General features: G+C 41.4%; 1 pseudogene; it reads left to right on the forward strand.

Annotated features, from left to right (window-relative positions):
- LOC136154641 (interleukin-31 receptor subunit alpha-like) overlaps window positions 1–27,876 on the forward strand; it is a 337,454-nt pseudogene that overhangs the window by 21,622 nt on the left and 287,956 nt on the right.

Consider the following 27,876-nt stretch of genomic DNA (forward strand, 5'->3'; position numbering starts at 1 on the left):
GAAAAGGAGGGGAAGAGGGAATCAGTAGGAAAGAAAAGGGCAAACAGAGGGGAAAAACCAGCCAGAAAGTAGGAGAGAGGAGTTGGGGGAAAGAAGAGAGAGAGAAGAGCAGTGAGATGCCCCAATTCTTTGGTGTGTCTCCAAATTCCTCAGGAAATACTCATTGGGTTATCTCATACTTGCTCAAGTCTGGGCAAGTTTCAAATGCTCTTGAAAATGGAAAAATCACCCTGCTTTTTCCAAATGACATCCCAATTCCAGTTACTTCAGGGTTCGAACATCCTTCTACCTTTCTCCTCTCCCCACCCCGAGGACAGAAGGACACCCTCAGTAGCAGCAGGCAAGGGAGAACACAGCCAGTGGTGTTGGGAAATCTTCAAGAATTGATCCCAGATGTTGTGAGTTCTTTCTCAGTCATCAAGCGTGGAAAGGAATTACTCTGTCAACATATTTCTGAGAAGGAAAGTAAACAAGAGCACATCCTATGTGTGGCCAGACCCACATAGTTCAAGTAGGCCAACCTGTGAAGTAGGTGAGATGGGCTTGAATGCCCTTCTTCTTCTCCTCCCCTTCACCTGGGGACTGGTCTTCCTTTTGCTTCAGTAGAGTTTTTTAAGAATCAGAGCTGCTTAAAAAAGAATGAACTAAAATCAGATCATGGTGATGATTTCACAACTCTTGACTATACTAAAAGCCAGTGAGTTGCACACTCCAAAAAAGTGAATTTTCTGGTATGTGAATTATATCTCAATAAAACTATTATTTTATTATAAAAATAGAATGAGTTATCATGAAAGATAAATGCCTCCCAGTCATTAGGAAGATTTTTAACGGAGTTTTTATGTCATGGGAGGTGTAAAGGAAATTCTCAAACCAGAAAGGCAGTGGGACAAAGTGATTTCTGAAGTCCTTCTGACCTTATGTTCAGTCATTCTGCTCATCTCTCTGTGTTATCAGTAACAGAAAGAGAAAAACAGGGAAGCCCTCTAATTCCTGAGAAATACTCAGCATGCTGATCTCTAGCAAAGCATATGATTAACAGGCTCAGGTTCAAGGCTAAAAAAAAAAAAAGAGGTTGGCATGGAGCCCCTGGGGTCACCTTCATTTCTCACCAAGGATTTGGTCTGATAGGGTAACCTTGAATGTTCTAGTCCTCTTAGCTGGACTGTCTGGTTGGGGAAGCTAGCTCTCTCCTTGGAGAGGGTGGTATGGAGATAAAAGGACAGGGCACTCTCCAACCCCTGAAGGTTTCCATGAAAGAAATCATCCAGGGCCAGAACAGACTTAGGATTGGCTCAGAGGAAATGCCTCAGCTTTTAAGTTTATGCTTCTCTGTCCATTACCAATATCCATTGGATCATAGAAAAAGCAAAAGAATTCCAGAAAAATATCTGTATCTGCTTCATAGACTACACTAAAGCCTTTGACTGTGTGGATAACAACAAACGATGGAAAATTCTTCACGAGATGGGAATATTAGACCACCTTACCTGCCTCCTGAGAAACCTGTATGAAGGTCAAGAAGCAACAGTTAGAACTGGACATGGAACAACGGACTGGTTCCAAATTGGGAAAGGAGTATGTCAAGGCTGTATATTGTCACCCTGCTTATTTAACTTATATGCAGAGCACATCATGTGAAATGACAGGCTGGATGAAGCACAAGCTGGAATCAAGATTGCCAGGAGAAACATCAGTAAACTCAGACATGCAGATAACAGCACCCTTATGGCAGAAAGTGAAGAGGAACTAAAGAGCCTCTTGATGAAAATGAAAGAGGAGAGTGAAAAAGTTGGCCTAAAGCTCAACAATCAGAAAACTAAGATCATGGCATCTGGTCCCATCACTTCATGGCAAATAGATGGGGAAGCAATGGAAACAGTGAGAGACTTTATTTTCTTGGGCTCCAAAGTGCCCACTGCGGACGGTAACTGCAGCCATGAAATTAAAAGACGCTTGCTCCTTGGAAGAAAAGCTATGACAAACCTAGATGGTGTATTAAAAAGCAGACACATTACCTTGCCTACAAATGTCCATGTAGTCAAAACTATGTTTTTTCCATTAGTTGTGTATGGATGTGAGAGCTGGACAATAAAAAAAAGCTGAACACCAAAAAATTTATGTCTTCGAACTGTGGTGCTGGGGAAGAATCTTGAGAGTCCCTTGGACAGCAAGGAGATCAAACCAGTCAATCCTAAAGAAAATCAACCCTGAATATTCATTGGAAGGACTGATGCTGAAGCTGAAGCTCCAATACTTTGGCCACCTGATGTGAAGAGCTGACTCACTGGATAAGACCCTGATGCTGGGAAAGATTGAAGGCAGGAAGAGAAGTGGGTAACAGAGGACAAGGTGGTTGAATGGCATCATCGACTCAATGAATTTGAGTTTGAGCAAAGTCCAGGAAATAGTGGAGGACAGGGAAGCCTGGCGTGTTGCAGTCCATGAGGTTGCAAAGAGTCGGACACGACTGAGCAAGTGAACAACAACCTCTCCCATTGAAGCCAGAGAGCAAGATGCTGCCTAAAGGAATAAGAGTGGTTTGCTTGCATTGGTTTGGGCATCATGCTAGTTTATTTTTCTGGAATTAGATTTATGTCAAGGGTTGATACCAAGAGACCATTTAGAAATCACCTCTCCTGGCATTTGGAGGGTTAACATGGCACAGTGTATGTTACTCATCCCAGAGGGATCATCATATGATTATAGTTTAGCACCTAATAATTAATATTACCTCCCATCCCTGATTCCCATCACTTATTACTGTCTCAATGACTTTCTTTCCTTGCTGTTAGCAGTACATTTTGTTTCCTTTGTGTTCAGAAGGCAAAAGGAACCCCAGTCCTGGAGAAAGTACTTGGTTACAACATATGGTATTTTCCAGAAAACAACACTAACCTCACAGAGACAATGAACACTACTAACCAGCAGCCTGAACTGTACCTGGGAAACCAGACCTACTGGGTACATGTGATTTCTTATAATTCTCTTGGGAAATCTCCAGAGGCCACCTTGAGGATTCCAGCTATTGATGAAAAGTGTAAGTATGACATAAACTTCTTAGTTAGATGCCTTACCCCATCTGATTTGCCAAGGAGTTGTCCCTATCCTCTCAATGGTTGCTGTTTTTTTTAGCATCGACATGAAAATGAAGTAAGGACATTTTAGGTTATGGTGGGGTGATCATAATCTTCAATTAATTAATGAGCTTCTTGAAATAATGTTCTTTTGGAATAAAGCTTGTGTTGGAAATCAGGGATTTCATAAATCATAGGATACACAGTCATGAGCCTAGAAGTTCTCTGGGCAGCAAGTCTTTGTTTTATTCTGAGTGAATATAAGCTGGATTGAGCATTATGAAACTGTCAGATCTGCCATGTTTATCCTCAGTGGCTAAAAGATGTCTTTCGAAATCTTCCCTTCACAGTTCTGACCCCATCCCAGTCTTGATTTGTTCACTCTCCTGTTTTCTTCTTTTTCTCCCTTCCATTTGACTATCTAGTTAGGGATAGTTCTAATGTTAATTGTTGTTGTTGTTCAATTGCTAAGTAGTGTCTGACTCTTTGCAACCCCATGGACTGCCCCATGCCATAGGCTTCCCTGTCCTTCACTATCTCCCTGGAGTTTGTTTGGATTCTTGTTTATTGAGTTGGTGATGCTATCTAATCATCTCACCCTCTGCCACCCTCTTCTTTTGCCTTCAGTCTTTCCCAGCACCAGGGTCTTTTCTAATGTGTTGGCTCTAGTGCTTATTCTTGCCAATAATTTCTCATTACACCTTTAATTAAGTAATTTTAAAAACATTACTACTCTCATGCAAACTTATATCCTGTTTTAGAATAAAATAGCTTCTTTGAGTCTTATTCAAGGAATTGCAGGCAATCTATTTCCTCTTCCTGGCTTTATTTTCTCTATAGATCTTATTGCTGTTGTTCAGTTGATAAGTCATGTCTGACTCTTTTGCGACCCCATGGGCTGTAGCCCACCAAGTTCCTTTAACCATGGGATTTCCCAGGCCAGAATACTGGGATGAGTTGCCATTTCCTTCTCCAGGGTATGTTCCTGACCCAGAGATCTAACCCTTGTATCCTGTGTCTCCTGCAACAATGTGCAGCAATGGTAGTGTTGAGTAGTTGCAACAGAGGCCTGCAAAACCTAAAATGTTTACTATTTGACCCTTTACAGACCTCTTTGCAGTTCCCAATCCCAAACATTTAAGAATGTGATGTTTTACAGAATTTTGTTTATTAGAGTCTCCTAGAGAATAGTTATAATAATAATTGTAAGTTTAACAGTCATTAAGTATAATTATCCAATATTGTCCATTAGGATATGTCAGACATTGTGCTAAAATGATATGATTCAATCTAATTTTAGCCTCACATGACCCATGGGATAGGTGCTATCAGGTTTACTTTTTAGCTGATGAAGCTGTGATTCAGGAAAGCTTAGTAATTTGCCCAAAGATCTCTCAGGTGGACTTTAAGCACAATTCTACATGATTCCAAACTTGTCCAATATATTTTATCCAGAACCTTGGACTTAGTAAAGTGACTTAGAAATCTGATCACAGCTGCTATGTGACCCTGAATGATTCTTTTCCTCTGTGGACCTCTGTTTTCCTATCTTTCAAATAAAGAATTGGAACAGAAACACCTTCAGGTTCCTTTTGGCCCCAAGACAAGAAGCTCTGCTTCTAGGAGACCTTAGCCAGCAGACAGCTGTGGAGTGGTCTGAGGCAGGACGTGGCGAAACATGGCCAATTGTCCGAGGAGGAGGTTGGTCCTGAGTTGAGGGAGGGTTCAGGTTGGGCTAGGATGGTGGGCAAAGATGAAGCACTACTAGCATCTAAGAATGATATTTGATGGGCCCAGAGTGACTGACTTCATGCAAATCATAAGAAATTAACAGCATTTGCAGTCTTAGTGCCTTTCCTCTTTTCTCAAGAGGAATCTATTTCCTACCACATCTGGGGGTGTATTGTGTTTGGAGAAGTTGCTCAAAAAGTGATTGTTGAGTGATGGAGGCAATTAGTCAACATTCAGTAGAACAATGACTTGGAAACTTCTTTCAACAACCATTAATGCTGTCCAGGCCCTTTCATCTTGCTAGGCTGACTCATGGCTTGATTCCACACCCTCTGTGGTCCAGAATCTGTGCTTATTTCTTAACTCTTTAGACCTGACTTCTGCTCCTCAGAGTTCCATTGCTGCTAAAGAGAAAGAGTGTGGGGTTAGCAACCAACACTCACTTCCATCTTCAAGTTGGGATGTTCGTGCAAGTGGTTTGTTAATCAGAAAAGGAAGGAAGGCCAGGGAAGAGGGGGAAGAGGAGGCTGAGCCAAAGATGTTGATTGGTTTTCCCAGATCTTCCCAACAAAGCACCATAGACTTGGTGACTTCAAACAACCGAAACTCAACTGCCTCATTTTTCTGCAGGCTAGAAGTCTGAAAATGAGGCACTGGCAAGACTGTGCTCCCTCAAAAACTTCTAAGGGAGGATCCTTCCTTTTGATTCCAGCTTCTGGAAGTCCCAGGCTTTCCTTGGCTTGTAGCAGTCTAATTCTAATCCGACTCATTCCTCACATGACCAGCTTCCTGTGTGTATCTGTCTCTACATTCAAATTCCACTTTTAAGGAGACCATATTGGGCTAAGGACTCTCATCTTATTTTAGCTACTTATACCTGCTTTCCAAATGAGGTTACATTTTGCAATACCAAGAATATCTTCTGCGGGCACACAATTCAACCCAGAATGGTTCGATCTGAGTTGACAGTCCTGGGGAGGGTGGTTCCAGCCTGACCCTGCACAGGAACTCTGAAGTTTGTAACAGCTCAAAGTTATCTCAAGCAGGCGACATATAAAGACAGCAAAAAGGCATCGGAGGGGATCGGTTGGCAGTTTAGTCTCTAAGTCGTGTCCGACTCTTGTGACCCCATGGACTATAGCCTGCAGGTTCCTCTGCCCATGGGATTCTACAGGCAAGAATACTGGAGTGGGTTGCCATTTCCTTCTTCAGGGGCTCTTCCCAACGCAAGAATCGATCCTGGGTCTCCTGTATTGCAGGCAGATTCTTTATGACTGAGGGGATCAGGGAACACTAATGTTACCTGCTTCAAGAGGCTGAATAAGTTTGCAAATGCTCCGATAATGACTTTAAGCCTGATTGTAACAGTGACTAAGAATGCTTAGAGGGTGTGAGCAGGGGAGGGCAGGGAGGAGAGAGCTGGAATGCTAGGGCTTAGGTGGGATTGATTTCCTGGCTCTGTGCTCCTTGCCCTACTCCAGCTTCACAATTTCCCCATGTCTCAGTTGCCCTTCCTCAGAGCTGACTTTCAAGTTGACAGATTCTCTGGCCTTGCTTCTAGACCAGACGCTAGAGTCTCTCATAAAGGCCTAGTACGGGGAAAGGACTCCTTTTCCTTCCATTGTGAGCCTCAAGAACAGAGGCTCCTAAATATGTACACAGTCCTCTGGGGCTTGTTGTTGTTTTCCTTTTATTTTATTTATTTCTTAATTTTAAATTAATTTTTATTGGAGTCTAGTTGCTTTAGGAGTGGGGAGCTTCCTTGGTGGCTCAGACAGTAAAGAATCTGACTGCAATGCAGGAGACCCAGGTTCGATCCGTGGGTCAGAAAGATTCTCCTGGAGAAGGAAGTGTCTACCCATTCAAGTATTGCTGCCTGGGAAAGCCCATGAACAGAGGAGCCTGGTGGGCTACAGTCCATGGAGTTGCAAAGAGTTGGACATGACTTAAAGACTAACACGCACACAGTTGCTTCACAGTGTTGTGTTAGTTTCTGCCATACAGCGAAGTGAATCAGTTATACATATACACATATCCCCTCATTTTTAGATTTCCTTCCCATTTTTTGGCTTCCCTGATAGCTCAGTTGGTAAAGAACCTGCCTGCAATGCAGGAGACCCTGGTTCAATTCCTGGGTCGGCAAGATCCCCTGGAGAAGGGATAGTCTACCCACTCTAGTATTCTGGTGTGGAGAATTCCATGGACTTCGGCCCATGGGGTCGCAACGAGTTGGACACGACTAAGCAATTTTCACTTTCCCATTTAGGTCACCACGGAGCACTGAATAGAGTTCCTTTTGCCATAGAGTAGGTTCTCATTAGTTATCTATTTTACACATAGTAATGTATTTAATCTCTGGGAGTTGTTGATGGACAAGGAGGCCTGGCATGCTGCGATTCACGGGGTCGCAAAGAGTCAGACATGACTGAGTGACTGAACTGAACTGAACTGAACTGAATGTGTTTGTTGCATAGGCATAGCAGAATTTAGTACCCCCTGGCCTCTTATGCCAAATCTCTATACTTGCCTAGCTTTCCAACTTCCAGAGGCATTTTGGCTTTTTTGAGGGACTCCACCTCCTCTTCTGCCCTCATTCAGAACCATCTTTGGTGTTAATTTAAACATACTTCCTGTGGATTCCAATTCTATAGGATCAGGGATGTTGTAGGCGGTGAGGAGTAGAAGAGGGGAAAGCCACATGCTGTGGTCTTCTGAGCCCCACTCCTTCATGCCCTCCTTCTCCTCCTTCTCTCCCCACATCTCCAGTAGTGCTCTCTTCTGCATATCCAGAACTTTTTCAATAAGGGAACTCTCTGATTCTGATTAGATCCCAGGCACTAGACTTGAAGTCACATGTTCAACTTTTCCACTAAAGAACACTGTGGACTGTTTCCCCACCTGTCTTTTTGCTAGGTCTGCAGGGAATGCAGTCATTTACTTATTGGTCCACATCTAGGTGCTTTAGTTGGGTTTGTCTATATCCTTCTGCAGCAAACACAGTTCTTCCTACCTGAAGATGGGACTGCATAGCCAGGTTGTATACCACCAGTTTAGGTAGTTGAAATTAGAACCCATCACCCTGGTATGATTTTAGGGTCACCAGATTCCAGCTTCCCAATCACAAAGTTATAGATGCCTGAAATTCTACCTTTAGAGATCCATTCTTTGTCTCAGGCTTACTTTCCTTTTGATTTGCACAGACCCCAGAGATGCCTGGTAATTCTTCTTAGGCATCAGCGGTCTAGTAAGGTTCTCTGCTGGCAACAGGCAAGTTTGGGGGAGATAACAAAAGGCACTTCATCAAATATTAAGAGTAAGGAAAAGAGATACAATAAAAATATTGAAAACAGCATCCTAGTGGAAGGTGGCAGTGGAGATCCTGAACTTTGACCTTCTTTACACTTTGGGCAGTGAATAGATGTAAATGTGGTTGGTGCATTTGGAGGATGAGTTCGGTGTTGTGAAGGAGTCTTTTCCTCTCCTTTCAGTGTTCCAGTGCATTGAGGCCATGCACACCTGCCTCACTCAGGACCAGCTGGTGGTGTAATGGCAAAGCACTGTTCTGGAGGTCGATACATGGATGGTGGAGTGGGTCACAGACGGGCTCAAAGCCCTTGGCCATTTCCTGGGAGTCTGTGTCTCATACCAGGAACTGGATAATCCAGCAAGGTAGCCAGTGCGGACCCCACAGGTTCTTGCTGTGTAGGATTCATGATTGTTTTCACCAGTTTTAAAGTCCTTAATTTTGTCTTCAAACCTGTAAATTGTGAGTAATAGAATTTGACAGGCTTGGGCAAGCTTAGTGACGTGTGCTTCTTGGCATTTCCCAGAAATGCAGGATTAAGAAGCCGTGAGTATCGGACTAGGCAGCTGATGTCCTTCCAGGCGGAAAGCACCATCTTTGGTGGTGGACACCCACCATCAGAGAGCTCTTCCCAGATACCAGGATCATGTGGATACAATGTGGAAATCATGCAATTGTGTGGAAACACCAGAGTTTGTATCCCATCTGTCCTATTCAGGATGCCTCCTTCAGTTCTGGCTACATGTTTAGGTTCTAGCGCCCTTCTCCAAGTGACTGATACAGAGAATAGCCTTCTTTTCAAGAAAGTCCCTGCTCCATATAAGACACATAAGTGAGGCTTTACTCTCCCAGTCCTATCACTCCAACCATTTTTTAATACTTAGTAGCATCTATATGAAGAATTATATAGGGATGCAGACAGACAGAAGAGCTAGAATGTATGGTAGCTGAGTTCTCTAAGGTGATATGACATTGAAAGAAGAATTAAGTTTATTCTGTAGTGCTCCCCAAATGATGTAACAAAATCAGTGATGAAAGAGAGCCTGGATCTCTTACTTCTCCTTTCCTGGGTGGCTCAGCCATTTTGTCCGAGTGGTGCAGGTTTGGTTCTTTTTAAAATTTAATTAATTTTAAAATTAATTAACTTTAAAATGTTAGAACCAACATAAATATTAGAGACCATCCAAGTTAACTTCCTTATTTTTCAGATCTGGAGATGATTGAGAAATAAAGTATCTTCTGTAAGTCACAGGTCATAAGTCTTAGTCTAGCATTCCTTCTTCTATGCCATGCTCTGCACCTAACACTTCTTTCTCCCTCCCTCACCCCTTCTCTCTCTTTCCCTCCCTCTGCCCCCCTCCCTCTCTACCTCCCCCTTTTCTGCAGATAAACTGAAACCTTTCTGGTGCTATAATATCTCTGTGTATCCAATGTTGCAAAACCGAGTGGGCGAGCCATATTCCATCCAGGCTTATGTCAAAGAAGGTGGTATGTATGGACAAGGTGTCATTGGGCAAAGGAAACTCTGGGGCCTGTCCAACATTTACTCAAGGCTGTGAAGGCCTGTAGCTTGTTCACAGTTGTTTTAGTGCTCATCCGTGCTGCACATTTAGCTTGTAGTAAGCTATGTATACTTATTACAATTTGTAGAAGTTGACACAGTTGTGGTCAGAGTATGGAGTCAATGAATTTTAAAGCTGCGGTGGACATTAGAGATCATCAAGTCCAAGTCCCTCATCTCACAAAAGCAAGGCTCAGAGAGGTGAACCAACTTGCCAAAAGTCACAAAGAAACAGCGCTAACAGCTCTATAATCAGAAAAGACCAAGCTAGGGACCCTAAGAGTTAACTGTAACTTGTTGGAGATGCTAAAAAATTATATTTGATTGTATAGCAATAAGCAAAGGTTTTATTGGTGAACCACTCAGACTGTAACTTCTGCCTTTTTGGAAGTTAACATCTTCCAGATTCAACCTTAGGAAATATATCCTGTCACTCAATGATAGCTCATGGAAGCATAATCTTCAACTGTTTGATAATAGCTATTACACGTCTGGATGAAAAAGCTGGGTGCCAAATTAGTGAGAGGTCTATGAGGAAGTACTCTTTCTCTGGTCTTTGACTCTGCTTCTCTTCCTGTTTGAGAGGCATGATTCCAGACAACAGTTTTCTCAAGGCAAGTTGATTCATCGTTTCCCTACTCTGCCCCACCTCCCACCCCCAGCACTGATTACAGTTTGAGGACTGGGCAGAGACTTTGTAGGGGAAGGACCTGCTGGGGTGTGATTCGGTGTTCATTTGTCTCCCCGTCCTATAAAGTTCCATCAGCAGGTCCTGTGATGAAGGCAGAGAAGATTGGTGTGAGGACAGTCACAATTACATGGAAGGAGATTCCCAAGCATCAGAGAAATGGTTTCATCAACAATTACACCATATTTTACCAAGTTGAAGATGGAAAGGGATTCTGTAAGTGAGCTTATAGTCTAGCTGAAAGAACCCTGAGCCCCAGATAGATGCTGTGGATAGACCTGCTATCGGGGTAGCTCCTATGGTGGGTGCCCTGCCATTTTGCAGGAATCACTTAACTTCCTTGAGATTCTCTGAAAACAGTGTCAAGGGTGTCCATCTCTTGAGTTTTTAAGAGTCAAATGAGATTGAAATGACTGTACCTGAGATTCCTATAGGGACCAGAGAAATTGATATAATTTGTGCCCATCAGGCTGTGAACAGTGGGCCTCTAGGGAGCTCTTGATCTTTACTCCAGAGTGGGACATGCCTAGATTAAAGGCTCGAGGGGACAGACCCTGTTTGGTGGCACTTGCTTCAGTGCAGGACCCTTTACAATGGCTTCTACCATCCACTGCCTTTTTCTTGCATCTACAATATTGCCTGACATCCTCAATTGTGGGCTAGGCCTGGGTTTCTGTTTAGGCTAATTTTCTTTTGGTTATGGTAAAATCGATATAATGTACATATAATGTAAATTTTACCACTTCAAACGTGAAAGTATACAATTTAGTGGCATTAAGTATTAAACATCCGTAATGTTGTAACCATAAAACTACTTAATTCCACTCCAAACAGGAACTGTGTACCCATGAATCAGTCACTTCCTTACCCTTGACCCAGAGTCCGTGGCAATCACAAAACTCCTTTCTGTTTCTATGGGTTTCCCTATTCTGGATATTTCATATAAACAGAATCCTACAATATGTAACCTTCTTTTTTTTTTTTTTTTGCCTGGCTTCTTTCACTTAGCATAATGTGTTCAAAATTCATCCATGTTGTAGCATGTATTAGCACCTCATTCCTTTTTATGGCTAAATAATATTTTATTATATCAAGAAACATTTTTTTAATCCATTCATCAGTTGATAAAACATTTTAGCCATTGTGATTAATGCTGCTATGAACATTGGTGCATAAATATCTGTTTGAATCTCTGCTTTTAATTCTTTGGGGGGTATATACTAGGATTAGAATTGCTGGGTCATTTGGGAATTCTAAGTTAACTTACTGAGGGGCCACCAAACTGTTTTCCATAGCAGTTATAACAATTTGCATTTCCACTAGCAATAAATTAGAGTCCTAATTTCTCTACATCCTTATCAACACTTGTTATTTTTCATTTTTAAAAAGCGTGGCTGGCCTAGTGGGTATAAAATGCTATCTCAATGTGGTTTTTTAAAAAATGTATTTATTTTTAATTGAAGGATAATTGCTTTACAACATTGTGTTGGTTACCATCATGTATCAACATGAATCAGCCATATCAATGTGCTTTTGATTTGCACTTCCATAATAACTAATGTTGTAGAGCATCTTTTATATGTGTTTGTTGGCCATTTGTATATCTTCTTTAGAGAAAGTCTTCTCAGTCTCTGCTCGTTTTTAAATCAGGCTGTTTGTCATTCAGTTGTTGAGTTGTTAGGGTTTTATTTTTTAGAGCATTCTGGATACAAATTCCTTATCAAATGTATGATTTGCAAGTATTTTTTCCCATTCTGTGAGTTTTTCACTCTCTTGATAGTGTCTTTTGATGCACAAAAACTTTTAATTTTGATGAAGTCCAGTTTAATCTTTCTGCTGCTTCTGTGCTGGTGTCATATTTAAGAAGTCATTGTCATATTCAAGGCCATATAGATCTACCCTGTGTGGTTTTCTAAGTGTTTTATAGTTTTAACCCTTATATTTAAATCTTTGATCCATCTTAATAAGCTAATTTTAACGGATAGAGAGATAGGAGTTTTAGATGGCCAAGCTTGGAAGCACAGGTTCCAGTGCTCTTATTTGAACTCCAATAAAGCACAGTTTTCACTTGGGTGTGGCTGTGGTATTTGAATTCTTTATTTTTCCTTTAGCCAAGACAGTCAACTCCAGCATCCTGCGGTATGACCTGGAGTCCCTGACACGAAAGACCTCTTACACTGTTCGGGTCATGGCCAGCACCAGTGCTGGGGGAGCTAATGGCCCCGGGATAAACTTCAAGACATCGTCAATTAGTGAGTACTCTTTTAGTCCCTGGGAATGTCTCCTTGACATTTCCTTAGGCTAGTCACAGATGGTGTTTGCCAGGGACAGGGGGAAGCCAAAAGAAAGGGCAAAGTAAGAAGAACCATTTGTTGTCTGACTCACTGGCCTTCCAGGAAAGCATATGAGTGATGGGAGGGAGAGCAGGAAGATTGAGAGCTGAATTTGGAAAGATGGTTCGTTTTGCTTCTTCCTCACGGGTAGCCCCAAATCTTCATAGAGAGGAGGGATCAAGTTAATGCCAACTTCACTGACACTTCAAACCAGCCCCACCTCAAGACTGTCCCCAGTTCACAGTTGTCAATCCCTGTGTGTCAAACAAGGAAAAACCTTGCACCACTGACCCACTTAATGTCATCATTTGTGGAGTCTTTTGAGTGAGAAAGTGCATAATATGTTCTAGTAATCAGATTTTATATTAAAAATGGGAGCAAGAAAAATTTAATAAATAAAACAATAATGTAAAATATAATGTGATTCATCTGATGCTCGTGGGTGCTATTCAAGAGGGGAAAGAAGATGGGCTGAGAAGGGAGATGAAGGAGAAAGAAGGAGGGAAGATGGGAGAAACAGGTTAATTTTTCCAACTCTTTGAATGACAGAGATTTGATTGTAAGGATATACTAACACTGTTCTTAAAAATGAAACTTAAAAGTGAAGGGATATTGCAAAATTTCAATAAAAGCTAGAAACAGTCTAAGTATTCTTGGAAGTCCCTTGTTTATCATCATGTTTCCAAGAGAAGAAAAGCAGTTTATGGTTCTAGAAAATGTGGGTATAGCATGTGTTTCTACACAGAAAACACATTCTTTTTTATTGACTGAAACATTGTCTTTAGGGACTTCTTTTTTGATATTGCTCTTTAAAATCTTTAAAAATCATGTTATCTTTTTACAACACTAGACACAAATTGCATTATCTGGTGGAATTTCTCTAGGGGTCAACTTGAAGGCAAAAGTCTACCTTGGAGCTTAGAAGTTTTTACCCTTGCTTCTTATAGATCTCCCTGCTTCTATCTTTGATCCTCTACCATCTGTTTTCCACACAGCAGCCAGAGTTTAAAATCCTAGACTCCTTGCTTAAAAGCCACCAATGGCTTCTGTTGTATTTTAAATAAAACCTAAACTCCTTCCCATAGCTTTCAGGACACTTCCTCATCTGTCCCTTCCTGATCTCACCTCTCACCACTTCCCAATTATGTTTGCATTTATGCTCCTGCATCTGCTCTTTTTTCTGTCTGGAATGCTTTCCCCAGAATGAACATGGCTCGTTCCTTCTCATTATTCACATTAGCTCAAATTTCACTTCTCCCAAGAGCCTTCCTTTGCTACCCTATCTAGAGGTGCTAACTTCTATCCCACTTTACCCTAGTTATTCTCTAATAATAAAATAATTTTTAAAATACCCATTTTATCTGAAATAATCTTGCATTATTTATTGTCTGAATTCTTGTACCAGAATGTAAACTCCATGAGAGTAGGGATTCTTGTGTTTCTTGCTGTTTATTTATTTTACTACTCAGAATAGTGTTTGGCAAATTATAAGTGCTCAGAAATGTTTATTAAATGAATGAAACTGGAGGATGAACCTGGGGAACATAATTTCTGTCAGTATTATTCAGGGAGAGGAGAAATGGAATGAGTTTAAATTAAATTGAAAGAAAATTGGCAAGGAATATGTTGCTAAAGCTACTGGAAGGAAATATTACTCTTTGATTTTTGTCAAGAAAGTAAGGAGCTCAGCCTACTACTGATTTTGTTCTCCTTTTCCCAAAGGTGTCTTTGAGATTTTTCTTGTAACTTCTCTGGTTGGAGGGGGCCTTCTTATTTTCATCCTCCTGATGGTGGCATATGGCATCCAAAACCCCAAGTGGGTTTGGAGACAACAATGCGAGCCCTCAAAATGAGGGGTGGAAAGGGAGTGGAAGGCACCATAAAGAGGGTGCTCTGCTATTTAGGCATGTTCATTTATTATTTTTTTGTTTTTTTTACCTAGCTACTGAGTTTATCATGTGCCTTACACTGTGGCACATTAGAATTCTAACTGGAGCAGAGGACCTCCACCCCCGACAGCCCCATGCCCCAGGCCTAGGACTTTTTGAAGCCAGGGAGGTGTCAGCTGCTTTACAGGCTTTATCTACTATGTTCTAAAATTGATACTAGAGTTGGGGGGAAGATCCTCTCTCTCAGTGTCTAGTGGGGAACACTGGCAGCAGCAAAGGGTCTCCAGGTGGCCAGCTTCTCTTCTAGGTAGAGTAGGGAGCAGGGTACCCATGGAGTTGGAGCTCTGGTCAGCGCATGCCCAGGATAGATTGGTCCTTGCTTATTACACAGTGTTGGAGGACTGGCTGAAGGCCATTTGTCCTGCCTGCTCTGGCCACTGTAGGGAAGGAAGTCTGTCTTCAGGGTCTTGTCCTCTCTCTCCCCAGGGAGCCTCATTCTACCCTGAGTGTCACGGGCTCCCTCCCTGGTAGACCTCTCTCTCCAGAACTGCACAGTTGTGAGTCTTCTCTGCCAAGCTGTGCTTGTGTGTGCATGTATGCTAAGTCACTTCAGTCGTGTCTGACTCTTTGCAACCTTAGAGACCCTAACTAGGGACCATAGCCTGCCAGACTCCTCTGTCTGTGGAATTCTCCAGGCAAGAATACTGGAGTGGGTTGCCATGCCCACCTCCAGGGGATCTTCCCAGCCCAGGGATTGAACCCATGTCTCTAATGTCTCCTGCATTGGCAGGTGTGTTCTTTACCACTGACGCCACCTAGGAAGACCAAGCTGTGCTTAGTTACGGTCAAACTAAGTCAACCTCAATTCCCGTGGATTGTAACTGAATCTTCAGCACAGATTCTTGTACATTTTTCATATCTAAAAGCTCCCATTTGCTATTATTTTCTCCCAATCTGAGGGCTGTCTTTTCACCTTACTTATAGTTTCCTTTGTTGTGCAAAAGATTTTAAGTTTCATTAGGTCCCATTTGTTTATTTTTGCTTTTATTTCCAATATTCTGAGAGGTGGGTCATAGAAGATCTTGCTGTGATTTATGTCGGAGAGTGTTTTGCCTATGTTCTCCTCTAGGAGTTTTATAGTTTCTGGTCTTACATTTAGATCTTTAATCCATTTTGAGTTTATTTTTGTGTATGGTGTTAGAAAGTGTTCTAGTTTCATTCTTTTACAAGTGGTTGATTCATATCAATGTATGACAAAACCCACTGGGAAAAAATAAGTAAATAAATAAATAAAAAGCTCCCAGGTGGTGATGATGCTGCTGGTTGGAAACCACACTTTGAGAATCACTGCTCTAAAATATGAGTCTCTTATAAGACTTAGAGTGTTACCTTTCCTGGGGAATAAATCTCAAACAAATGTCTCTGTGATAGTGTGATTCTCGGCACTAGGACCAGGGGGTGGAGATGCGGTGGCAGGAGAGTGGGAAAGAGTAACTTTCTGGAGAAAGGGCTCCCTCCATTACGTCGCACAAATGACTTGCAGTTTCAACCCTCCCCCTGCCTCCCCGCAAAGTACTTTGCTTTCTCAGTTTCCATCAGGAGGCTGTGAGCTTGCCATTATTCAATAGGGAGCCATACAATTCCCCATGTGTGTTTGCATGCTCAGTCGTGTCTGATTCTTTGTGACCCATGGACTGTAGCCCATCAGACTCCTCTGTCCATGGAAGTTTCCAGGCAAGAACATTGGAGTGGGCTGCCATTTCCTTCTCCAGGGGATCTCCCCAACTTGAACCTGGGTCTTGCGTCTCCTCCACTGGAAGGCGGGTTAGCATTCTTTTGGCTTGGCCATGCAGTACAAGTAAAATGCTTCTTGGACGTACTTCCTGTTTTAAAATCTTCTCTCTTATTAGCAAACTGAAGCACCTATGTTGGCCTGATGTTCCCAACCCTGCTGAAGGCAGTATAGCCATGTGGTTTGGGGATGATTTCAAGGTAAACACTCCTGTTTCTATTAAGGAGACTGTGAGCAGGCTGGTTATGGGAGGTGGACAGGATGATGCAGGTGGGGAGCAGTCCTGGGCTGAGATTTGCACAGGGTTCACATAAGGGGCACTCGAGGTTTAAATGTCCCAGGGAATGGCTGGCAGGACAAGTGGAATCAGACTTCCTGGAACAACTTTGACCTCAATCTTTGGACAAGAGGAAAGGGCTTCACCAGGCTCATAGAACCTGGTGTTTGCTGGGTATAGAACTGGTCCTATAAGGGATGCCACAGAAGAAAGACACTGGCCTTACCTTTAAGGACCTGACTGTCCAGTTAGAAAGCAGGAGAGCCCAGCGATAAGGTTGGAGGCCATTGAAACAGCAGCCAAGAGCAAATTAATCCAGAGACCACCTGGGGACTGCTTATGTGCATTTCTGTCCAAAGGCTAGGGCAGGCTGCATCAAATTGTTTTTCTCAGATTGGAGACGTTGGCAATGGGTATTCTCATGAGTTATTAATAATAGAAAGTTTCCTTTCACATACATTTTGAAAGTGAAAACTGTTCTGAAATTTTTAAGGTTTAATTTCCTGGTTAAGTAGAAATAAGCCCAATGAAGTATAACCTTTAAATCCTTATCATTGAAGGACTATTTTCAGTATCCCTTGATGCAGGAAGTTTTAGTATTAGCCCTCATTTCAACTCAGAAGACTTTTTTAACATGGGCATTAAAATTATTTTATTATTTATTTAATTAAATTCTTGTTATTTTGATTTTCTTCTCTCATCATTCATGTATTATCCTATTTAATTTCCTACTAATCAAAAGTTATTAACAGAGTAAATTAATTCAAAGGAAGTATTGTTTGATGTCTAAAATGTTTTCTGAATTATCTGCAGTACCCAGTTATTAATCACTCAATATATGCCAGGCACTGAACTAGGCTCTGGGAATGCAAAGATGCCAGTCCCTGCCCCTGCCAGGAAGCCATCTTTGATTTTTCTGGTGATGTTGAGAAAGTCATTTTTCCTTATGACTGTGATTGTTCCATCTGTAAGAGTTTTAGTTTTGATGTTTCCATTTCCACTGGAATTTTCTGAGCCCATGATTATATGAAAAATAGCTTTGGGCTCCCTAGAAGAAGAAATTATTTGAATGCATGCCAGGTATCCCTGTTCTTCACTATTTCCCGGAGTTTCCTCAAGCTCATGTCCATCGAGTCTGTGATGCCATCCAACCATCTCATCCTCTGCTGCCCCTTCTCCTGCCTTCAGACTTTCCCAGCAACAGGGTCTTTTCTGCGATGAGTCAGCTCTTTGCATCAGGTGGCCAGAGTATTGGAGCTTCAGCTTCAGCATCAGTCCTTTCAGTGGATGTTCAGGGTTGATTTCTTTAGGATTGACTGGTTTGATTGCCTTCCTGTCCCAGGGACTCTCAAGAGTGTTCTCCAGCACCACAGTTGAAAGCATCAGTTCTTTGGTCCTCAGCCTTATCTATGATCCAACTCTCACATCTGTACATAACTATTGTAAAAACCATAGCTTTGACTATATGGACTTTGTTGGCAAAATGATGTCCCTGCTTCTTAATATGCTGTCTAGGTTTGTCATAGCTTTCCTTCCAAGGAACAAATGTCTTAATTTCATGGCTGCAGTCATAGTTCACAGTGATTTTGCAGTCCAAGGAAGTAATATCTGCTACTGCATCCACTTTTTCCCCATGTACTTGCCATGAAGTGATGAAACTAGATGCCATGATCTTCGTTTTTTGAATGTTGAGTTTTCAGCTGGCTTTTCCATTTCCTTTTCACCCTCCTCAAGAGACTCTTCAGTTCTTCTTCACTTTCTGTCATTAGAGTAGTTTCATCTGCATATTGGTGAATATGTTGCAATTGGTGAATATGTTGTTCAATAACGTTCTTGGTGAAAATGATGAAAAATGTGTCTTCTGTTTTGCTTTAAAACCTCAGGAACTTTTTGGCCAACCCAGTACTATAAATTTGCTTTCTCAAAGAATTGTGAAAGGAAGTTTCTGAACCTGGAGTGGAAAGGACTGACATTCTTTGAAATGTGGTGATGCTCACGGTTAATACCTTTTATTTATTTTTTCCCATTTATTTTTTTATTAGTTGGAGGCTAATTACTTTACCATATTGTAGTGGTTTTTGTCATACATTGACATGAATCAGCCATGGATTTACATGTATTCCCTATCCCGATCCCCCCTCCCACCTCCCCCTCTACCCGATCCCTCTGGGTCTTCCCGGTGCACCAGGCCCGAGCACTTGTCTCATGCATCCAACCTAGGCTGGTGATCTGTTTCACCCTAGATAATATACATGTTTCGATGCTGTTCTCTCGAAACATCCCACCCTTGCCTTCTCCCACAGAATCCAAAATTCTGTTCTGTACATCTATGTCTCTTTTTCTGTTTTGCATATAGGGTTATCGTTACCATCTTTCTAAATTCCATATATATGTATAAGTATACTGTATTGGTCTTTATCTTTCTGGCTTACTTCACTCTGTATAGTGGGCTCCAGTTTCATCCATCTCATTAGAACTGATTCAAATGAATACCTTTTAAAAGACGTTACAGGAGCTTCATTTTGTTCTTCTCTATGTTCTTTTTGTGGAGATAATGTTTCAGCATAGGTATTAGCAAGGCAGTTATTAATAAGCTGTTTGTGTCTTCATACCCCATACTAAAACCAATCTTAAATGATTAGGGGCTCATTATTAAATGACTTATCTTTGACGTTAATTTTGCATCTTGGACTTTGTTTTAAAAGTCAGAGAACTGAATGAAATAGAAGTGAGTATGTCTGTTTATGTCATTTTGTGTATTTAGTCTCCTGTATTAGTGTTAGTCTATGACAAAAATAATGCTTTCGAATATTTAACAGTTTAGTCAATCATTGATAGCACTGTCCTATAATATTAGCTATGAAACTCCAGTTCACCTCTAACCTAATTCATCAGATTTTAAGATATCTTATAGTTCTCATCAAGACTTTCAAAAAAGATATTAAATTTCTTTTGAGGCAGCTTTCTGGGTGAATTTAAAGTTGAGGCAACTGAAAATTAACAATTTTCTTACAGTTCTTCATATTTATTTGAATATTATTAAATCTCTGAAAGGCACTGGGAACTTTGGATTTGAACTTTGAAGTCATTCATGATTTATTTTAAATCATTGAAATATCAGTTTTCTACTTGTTTGGAATCAAAGGCTAATTTGACAGTGCAAATTTCAGGTTTGCTCAGGAAAAAAAAAAAGATGTTTGTGATTAAACTGGAACTTTTATGTCAATTCCTGAATATCCTTCATATTTTCTTCAACCATGATTACTACTTTTTATTAAGGCTGACTGAAATTTAAGAACATTTTTAGATTTTCCTCTTTTCTGGTTTCCTAACATTCAATAATGAGTGGAAGTATCATCTCTGGAAGTTCAAAGAATCCTGTTTGTAAATTCAGCCACATCCTAGTTTAGTTTAGGAACCAATACAGTGGAGAGCATTGATTAGCAAAGTAAGTGAGAACCATGTAAGTGTAAGCATGTATTTCCACCATTGTTTAAGCAGGTAACTTTTTTCCCTACTCTGACTTGGTTATTGACTTTTCATCTGTTTCACTGCTACTAGAAGAATTATTGCTGTCTAAGGAATTACCTAGGGCTTCCCTGGTGACTCAGACGGTCAATATTCTGCCTGTAATGCAGGAGACTCAGGTTGGATCCTGGATTGGGATGATCCCCTGGAGAAGAAAATGGCTACCTACTCTAGTATTCTTGCCTGGAGTATTCCATGGGCAGAGGAACCTGGTGCGCTCTAATACATGGGGTCACAAAGAGTCAGATATGTCCATGGGGTCACAAAGAGTCAGATATAGTAAGGAAATGCCTAGGGTTTCCCTGGGAGCTCAGATAGTAAAGAATCTGCCTTCAACAAAAGAAACCCAGATTTGATACCTGGATTGGGATGATCCCGTGGAGAAGCGAATGTCTACCCACTCCACTCTTTTTGCCTGGAGAATCCCATGGAGAGAGGAGCCTGGCAAGCTGCAGTCCGTGGGGTCACAAAGAGTCGGACGCAACTGAGTGACTAAGTATCCATGGGAGGAAATTATGAAGTTTTCCATTGCTGGAGTGACATACAGTTGACCTTGAGCGATGCCAAAGTTAGGAGCACCGGCTCTCCACACAGTCAGAAATCCACTCACATAACTTCTGTCCATACACCCAGTTCCTCCCCATCTGAGGTTCTACAACCTTGGATTCAACCAATCACGAACAGTGTAGTACGACAACATTTACTATTGAAAACAAGACACACAGTTAAAATCCATGTTGTTCAAGGGTCAGCTGTACTCTATAACAGGACAATCATTAGACTTCACCACAGCCTTGATGAAAGATACCTCAAAACCCAAAATTTCCATGACTGCTCTGATTCTGTGAAGCCATTTCTGATTATTAATAATTTAGCAAATGTCCCGATCCTGAACAAAGGATGTAAGTCTTCTAGTAATTAGAAAAGACTACCCTTCTTTGTTTAAACATACCAGTCTCATGAAGTCTTACATGCGGTAATCAGCCCCCCCAAATCTGAGCAATTCTGGGTGCAGCAAGACTGTGGGCTACAGAAAATTCATGAAGATTATCCTGAGCTCTTAAGGAGAACCATTAAACCATTACCTTCATTGCCTGACTCATCAGCGCCAACTTTTAAAATGCAGCAGCTTTGAATAACTGTCTCCACTAAGGAGGCACTTCCTAGGAAATATACACCTTCTCATTAGTGGTGCCTGATTTGAATACAACAGGAGCTCTGGAATTCTCAAACAACACTGTGAATATTCCATACTGAACCAAAGGACTCAGAACATAAAGTGATGCCACTTGAGTAATTTTTAGTGTCTTATCTTTAAAGTAGTAGCTCCTGTTAGGAGTACAATGACTGGAAGTGAAACCAACCAATTATTGCTGGCTTCAGCAGTGGCTGGAGACAAGAAAACAAAGGAAGAGACTCTGCTCTTGCCAGCTGGTGTTAAACTATCCCTTCCTCTCCACATTCTATCTCCTATCACCCAAGCAGAAGCAATAGCACGGTTTTCCTCTCTAGCAATCACCCATTACACACACAAACACCTCCATCACCCCACACGCAGGCTGTTCTTTGGAGCTTCGGTTTCCACTCAAGGCTGTGTCCTGGAGGCTGTTTTACCTGATTTCGCCTGCACACAAATATATCACTATATGACCCTGCTTTCATTCATTTATTCATACATTTACTCAGTTAATGTGTGCTGATACCCATGCTGTGCCACAAACTGTGCAGAGCATGGGATTGAGTTTTTAAAGGATGGACAAAGAAGTAAATTCTAGGGATAGTAACATACTTTTAGGTTGAATTATACAAAATTGCTATTTTCATAAGTCTAAAACAGTCACATATTGGCAATTTCAGCCTAGTAAACTAACTGTATCTTCTCTTTGGGTGAGGAAATGCTTATGTACCTTATCAAGATGAGATTAAGAGCTGTCAGCATGGTGACTAATATGTTAATATTAGTTAATAATACTGTACTGTATATCTGAAAGTTGCTATGGCAGTAGACCTTAAGAGCTCTCATCACAAGAGAAAACTTTTGTAACCATGTATGGGCTTCCGTTGTGGCTCAGCTGGTAAAGAATCCGCCTGCAATGTGGGAAACCGGGGTTCGATCCCTAGGTTGGGAAGATGCCCTGGAGAAGGGAACAGCTACCCACTCCAGTATTCTGGCCTGGAGAATTCCGTCCGTGGTGTGTCGAAGAGTCGGACACAACTGAGCAACTTTCACTTTCATGGCAGTAGACCTTAAAGGCTCTCATCACAAGAGAAAAGTTTTGTAACTATGTATGGTGGTATGCGTGCATGCTAAGTCGCTTCAGTCGTGGCCGACTCTTTGCGACCCTGTGGACTGGGGCCTGCCAGGCTCCTCTATCCATGGGGATTCTCCAGGCAAGAATATTGAGTTGCCGCACCCTCCTCCAGGGGATCTTCCCAACCTAGGGATCGAACGCACATCCCTTACATCTCCTGCATTGGCTGGCATGTTTTTTACCATTAGTGCCACCATACATGTTACCTTAAATAGACCTAATGTGGTGATCATGTCACATTGCATACAGATAATCAATCATTATGTTGTATACTTGAAACTAATAAGTTAATTATATCTCAATTACTTTTAAAAAGAGTTATCAGGAAACTGCATTCAGTTTCAGAGTATAAACCCATTTGAGGTTCAGGCTGCTTTCTCACAATGAATACTTTGAGACAGCTAGCAGCAAGATTGGCAAAAACACAAGTATGATGCGATATTACTACAAAGTCTACAAAGTCCTAATTGCATTACATAAATTACACCTGTCCTTCCTAAAATCCCTGCAGAGTTGGTATTATTAGCCCTGCTTTACAGATATGGAAGTTGTGGCTCACAGTATCACTTCATCAGTCCAAAACTCTCATAGCTTGTGTAAGTGACTTCAGTTTCATTTTCAGTTCAGTCACTCTGTCGTATGCGACTCTTTGCGACCCCATGGCTGGATTCAAACTTACGCTTATGTTATTCTAAAGCCTAGATTCTCTCCATCAAACTCAAGCAGAAGTTATTATTGGTTTACTCTCCCTCAGTCCTCCTGCCACAAAATGCCATAACACACAGGGATTTCCTTCTGCATCCCCTAGGTCTAATTTTCTACAGCCTCAAGTTCCCAGAAAGATAAACCTTTAACGTTCCTATATTTTCCCCAGCCCCTGATCACTGTCCTCCACCATCTCCCACCCTAGCGCCAGCATTTTAAAAAGATTTACTGCCAGAAGATTAGATTCCTTGTAACCATCAATAACCAATCTAACTACAGAGTAAGTCATGCAGTGAGTTCTGACCGACAATTTTATTGAAGAAAGCAGAAATAAACCCTCATATAATAGAAGAAGGGACCAAATCTGCAGGTGTTTGCGTTATCAGGTTCTGTGGCCTGATACTCACCTTCATGTGTGGGGTGGTATCCCACAGAGGTTCTGCTGTTTAAAAAGATCCACATCAAAGGTGCCCTGTCTTCCACAGCACGTGAGAGCAAGGAGAGTGGTTTGTAATTTATCAACACAGTTATGCAAGTGTTTCCTCTCTGGTCCAAGGGCTTTTCCTTTGCTTTTAAGCCCAGCTCAAGCCAGGGTGGCACTTACCCACTTATGCTGGGAAATGGAGTGCATTATTGTAACTTTAAAAAAATCTGCTTCTGTGAGACCACTCAACTTTACAGAAAAAAAGTGCTATCTGAAAGTGCCATAAACAACTACAAGGAATGACTAAATTTAAAATGTTCTATACAGGAAGTCCTTACAAATGCAGGTGGTAATGGGTGAAATGCTAAGAGTATGTTTAGTTTCAGAAATAGATCATCATGCAATGATCTTTAAATGAAGAAAGAGATGGAGAGAAAATAATGGTAGCTAACTTGGAAAAAGAGATTTATAATTCCTAAGCATGTGTTGGGTTGGCCAAAAAGTTCATTTGGGTTTTTCATCCAGCGTTGCGGAAAAACAAACGTTTTGACCAACCCAATATTAAGAATACTAACCTGGGGGGCTGGAAGCCGGCTAGATTACTAATTAAGTGACTTAATATAATAATTAAATATATATGGAGATCTTACTACATGTCAGTCATAGTACTACAAACTTGAAATTATCTCAATCTTCACAACAACTCTATGACATCAGTTATATTTTTCCTCTCATCTTATAGATGAGGATACAGAGGCCAGAAAAAGACACTTGTCCAAATCAAGTAGTAGAGCCAGGAACTGAACCAAGACAGCCTGACTCTCAGTATCCTATAAGTCAAAGGTTAAATCTGATGGTTTCTGGGATCACTTTAGGCATTACAATTTTATCTTTTTGTAATCGACAAAATCATAAAGTCTATGGAACTGTCTATGGAAAAAAAATGATGCAAAAGGAAAGAAACCTAAGCTTTAAAACAAGATATGCTCTCCAGCTGAATATGGTTTTTTACTTAGTAATTTTTTAAACTTATTATTTATTCATTTATGGCTGTGCTGGCTCTTTGCTGCTGCATGGGCGTTCTCCAGTTGTGATGAGAAGGGGCTAGTCCTTCTTGCAGGGTGCAGTCTTCTCACTGCAGTGACTTCTCTTACTGCAGAGCAAAGGCACTTGGGCTTCAGTAGTTGAAGCATGCAGGCTAAGGAGTTGCAGCTTATGGGCTTAGTTGCTCTGAGGTATGTGGAATCTTTCTGGACCTTGGATCAAACCCATGTCCCTTACATTGGCAGTGTTCCCATCCACTGTGCCACCAGGGACGTCCCCATATATGTCTTAATTTAAATTTATTTCCCATCTTCCTGAGTCAATGTTCTACTAAGTAGGAAAGTTTAGCAGAAGTAAGGAGGAGAAAGTTTTGTTTTGTTTTGTTTTGTTTTTTAACATAGTAAACTATGAGGTACTAAAAAAATACCATTATAATGTACTATCTAGGACAGGTACATTTTTGCATAAAAATAGCAGCTCTTTAATTTATTCAACAATTACTTAGTAAACTTATTATACATATAACACGTGACTAATGATGTGATACAATAAAATTCTGGCTCCATGGTTGATTGGATACATACATTTCTCTCTGCTCTATCAGATAACTCCATGAAAATTACGGTAAAGGTAGAAGAAAGCTACAAAGTCACACAAAACAAAACAAATGGGAGAAGAGACAACAAGACATGGCAATAAGAGAGGTCAAAAAGTTCTGGAGTATGAGAAGTGAGTCAAGTGGCAGCGGGATTAAGAAACATGAGAAAGTTGAAACCTAAAAACACCTAAAAGGGAGGCCACCAAGAAGCAAGATCTGTGCCATGAATCTCATAATTTCAGAAGATGAGAAACTACGGGGGCACAATCTATCCTCTATCCATAGATTCATATTTGCAAATTCACCAACTCTCTAAAATTCACTGTGTCCCCAAAATCAGTCCTTGAGCTGTGTGCCAGGGTCATTCACAGACATAAGCAGTGGCAAGAAGCATACATTCCATGCTGAGGTTGAGTAAGTAACACTGCTCTTGTGCTGTACAAACTTTCTTTTCATGATCTGTTCAGTGCCACAGTTTTCACATTTTTGTGTGCTTTTTGATGGTGATTTCACCATTTAAAATGGCCCTCAAGCATAGTGCTGAAGAGCTGTCTAGTGGTCCTAAGGAGAAGCTCGTGATGTGCTTGACAGGACATACGTGTGTTAGACAAGCTTTGTTCAGGTGTGAGTTATACTGCTGTTGGCTGTGACTTCAAGGTTGATGCACCAACAATATACATTGAACAGCTGCTGCTGCTGCTGCTAACTCACTTCAGTCGTGTCTGACTCTGTGGGACCCCACTGACGGCAGCCCACCAGGCTCCGCCGTCCCTGGGATTCTCCAGGCAAGAACACGGGAGTGGGCTGCCATTTCCTTCTCCAATGCATGAAAGTGAAAAGTGAAAGGGAAGTCGCTCAGTCCTGTCCAACTCTTTGTGACCCCATGGACTGCAGCCTACCAGGCTCCTCTGCCCATGGGATTTTCCAGGCAAGAGTACTGGAGTGGGTTGCCATTGCCTTCTCCGATACATTGAACTAGGTGCCTTTAAATGGAAACACATATACAACAAGGTTATGTGCTGAGTATCTGACACGAATGTCGTGACCAGAGGTTCACTGGAACTCCACCCTGTGTTTCCACGAGGGAGAAGTGTTCAGTATTCACTTACTCCGAGTCCACAGTGCCTCTGTAAAACATGATTACCACAAATAACACATGCAATAGAGAAGATAAATGTCAACTGAAGGAAGAAGGCAACTTGGACTTTTAGGGACCATTGAAGCTATGGCAGCAGGAGTTTACTGATAGGGGCTAAAGTCAATCTGAGCATATGACAGAAAGCATGGGACAGAGCACAATAGGAGACAGTGCTGGCTACAATGGCAAATCAATACACTTGAAGAAAGTAACATTGAGGTTGGAGGAGGAGAGATGAAACCCATGCATTCCAGCCTTTCAACTCAACTCCACAAACATAAGTCAGTGTCAGATCTTATGCTTGAGATTGTGGAAACAAAGTTGAGGAAAGCAGAGGTCTCAACTAGGAAAAATTCACAACTTAAGTAGGAAAACAGACTCATAAACAAAGGTGCTGTGTGCTGTGCTGTGCTAAGTCGCTTCAGTCGTGTTTGGCTCTGTGCGACCCTGTGGACTGTAGCCCACCAGGCTCCTCTGTCCATGTGATTCTCCAGGCAAGAATAAGCAAGGCACTATAAAACAAAGTGGCAAGTGCTGTTAAATGTGTGTATAAAGTGCTACAGGAAATGGGAAAGAGGAGCCACTAATTGTGCCCTAAGGGAAATGGATCCCAGAAAGTAAGGGAAAGGAACATTTTAGCAGTACATTGAAAGTAAATGGAAAAATTATAAAAATAACATATTTCTGGTAGAGATGTGTAATAGCCTGACATGGCAACTGGCTAAAGCCTTATCGATTCTTATCAATTCTGTTTTTCATTTCTTCAAAAAATAGTTCATGCCTTCATCAATCTTTTCTATTGGCTCTTTCTCTAGGGGGGCTCTATTTCATTTCCTGATTGATCTTTACAATTTCCTTCCTTCCACTGACTTCAGGCTTTGTTCTTCTTTCTCTAATTCCTATAGATAGTAGGTTAGGTTGCTTGAGACTTTTCATGTCTCCTGAGGTTGCCTGCATTGTTATAAGCGTCTCTTCTTGACCTGTTTTTGCTGTGTCCCATAGATTTTGGGCTTCTCTGGTGACTCAGGTGGTCAAGGATCTGCCTGCAATGCAAGAGACCTGGGTTAGGTCCCTGGGTTGGGAAGATCCCTTCAGAAGGGAATGGTCACCCACTCCAGTATTCCTGCTTGGAGAGAGGAGGACAGAGGAGCCTGGTGGGCTACAGTTCATGTGGGGTTACAAAGAGTGGGATGTGACTGAGCGACTAACACTTTCGCTTTCATAGATTTTGGAAAGTTGTATTTTTGTCTTGAAGTATTTTCTGATTTCCTTTTTAATTTCTTTGTTGTCTCACTGGTTTTATAGTAGCTTATTGTTTACTCTCTCTGTGTTTGGTTTGTTCCCCATTTTTCTTAATGTAGTTGTTTTCTAGTTTTATACTACTGTGGTCAGAAAATAATGCTTGAAATAATTTCTGTGCTCTTAAATTTGTTGAAACTTGTGGCCTAGCATATGATCTACCCTAGAGAATGTTC

Source organism: Muntiacus reevesi, chromosome X, assembly GCF_963930625.1.
Source record: "Muntiacus reevesi chromosome X, mMunRee1.1, whole genome shotgun sequence".
Lineage (NCBI taxonomy): Eukaryota > Metazoa > Chordata > Mammalia > Artiodactyla > Cervidae > Muntiacus > Muntiacus reevesi.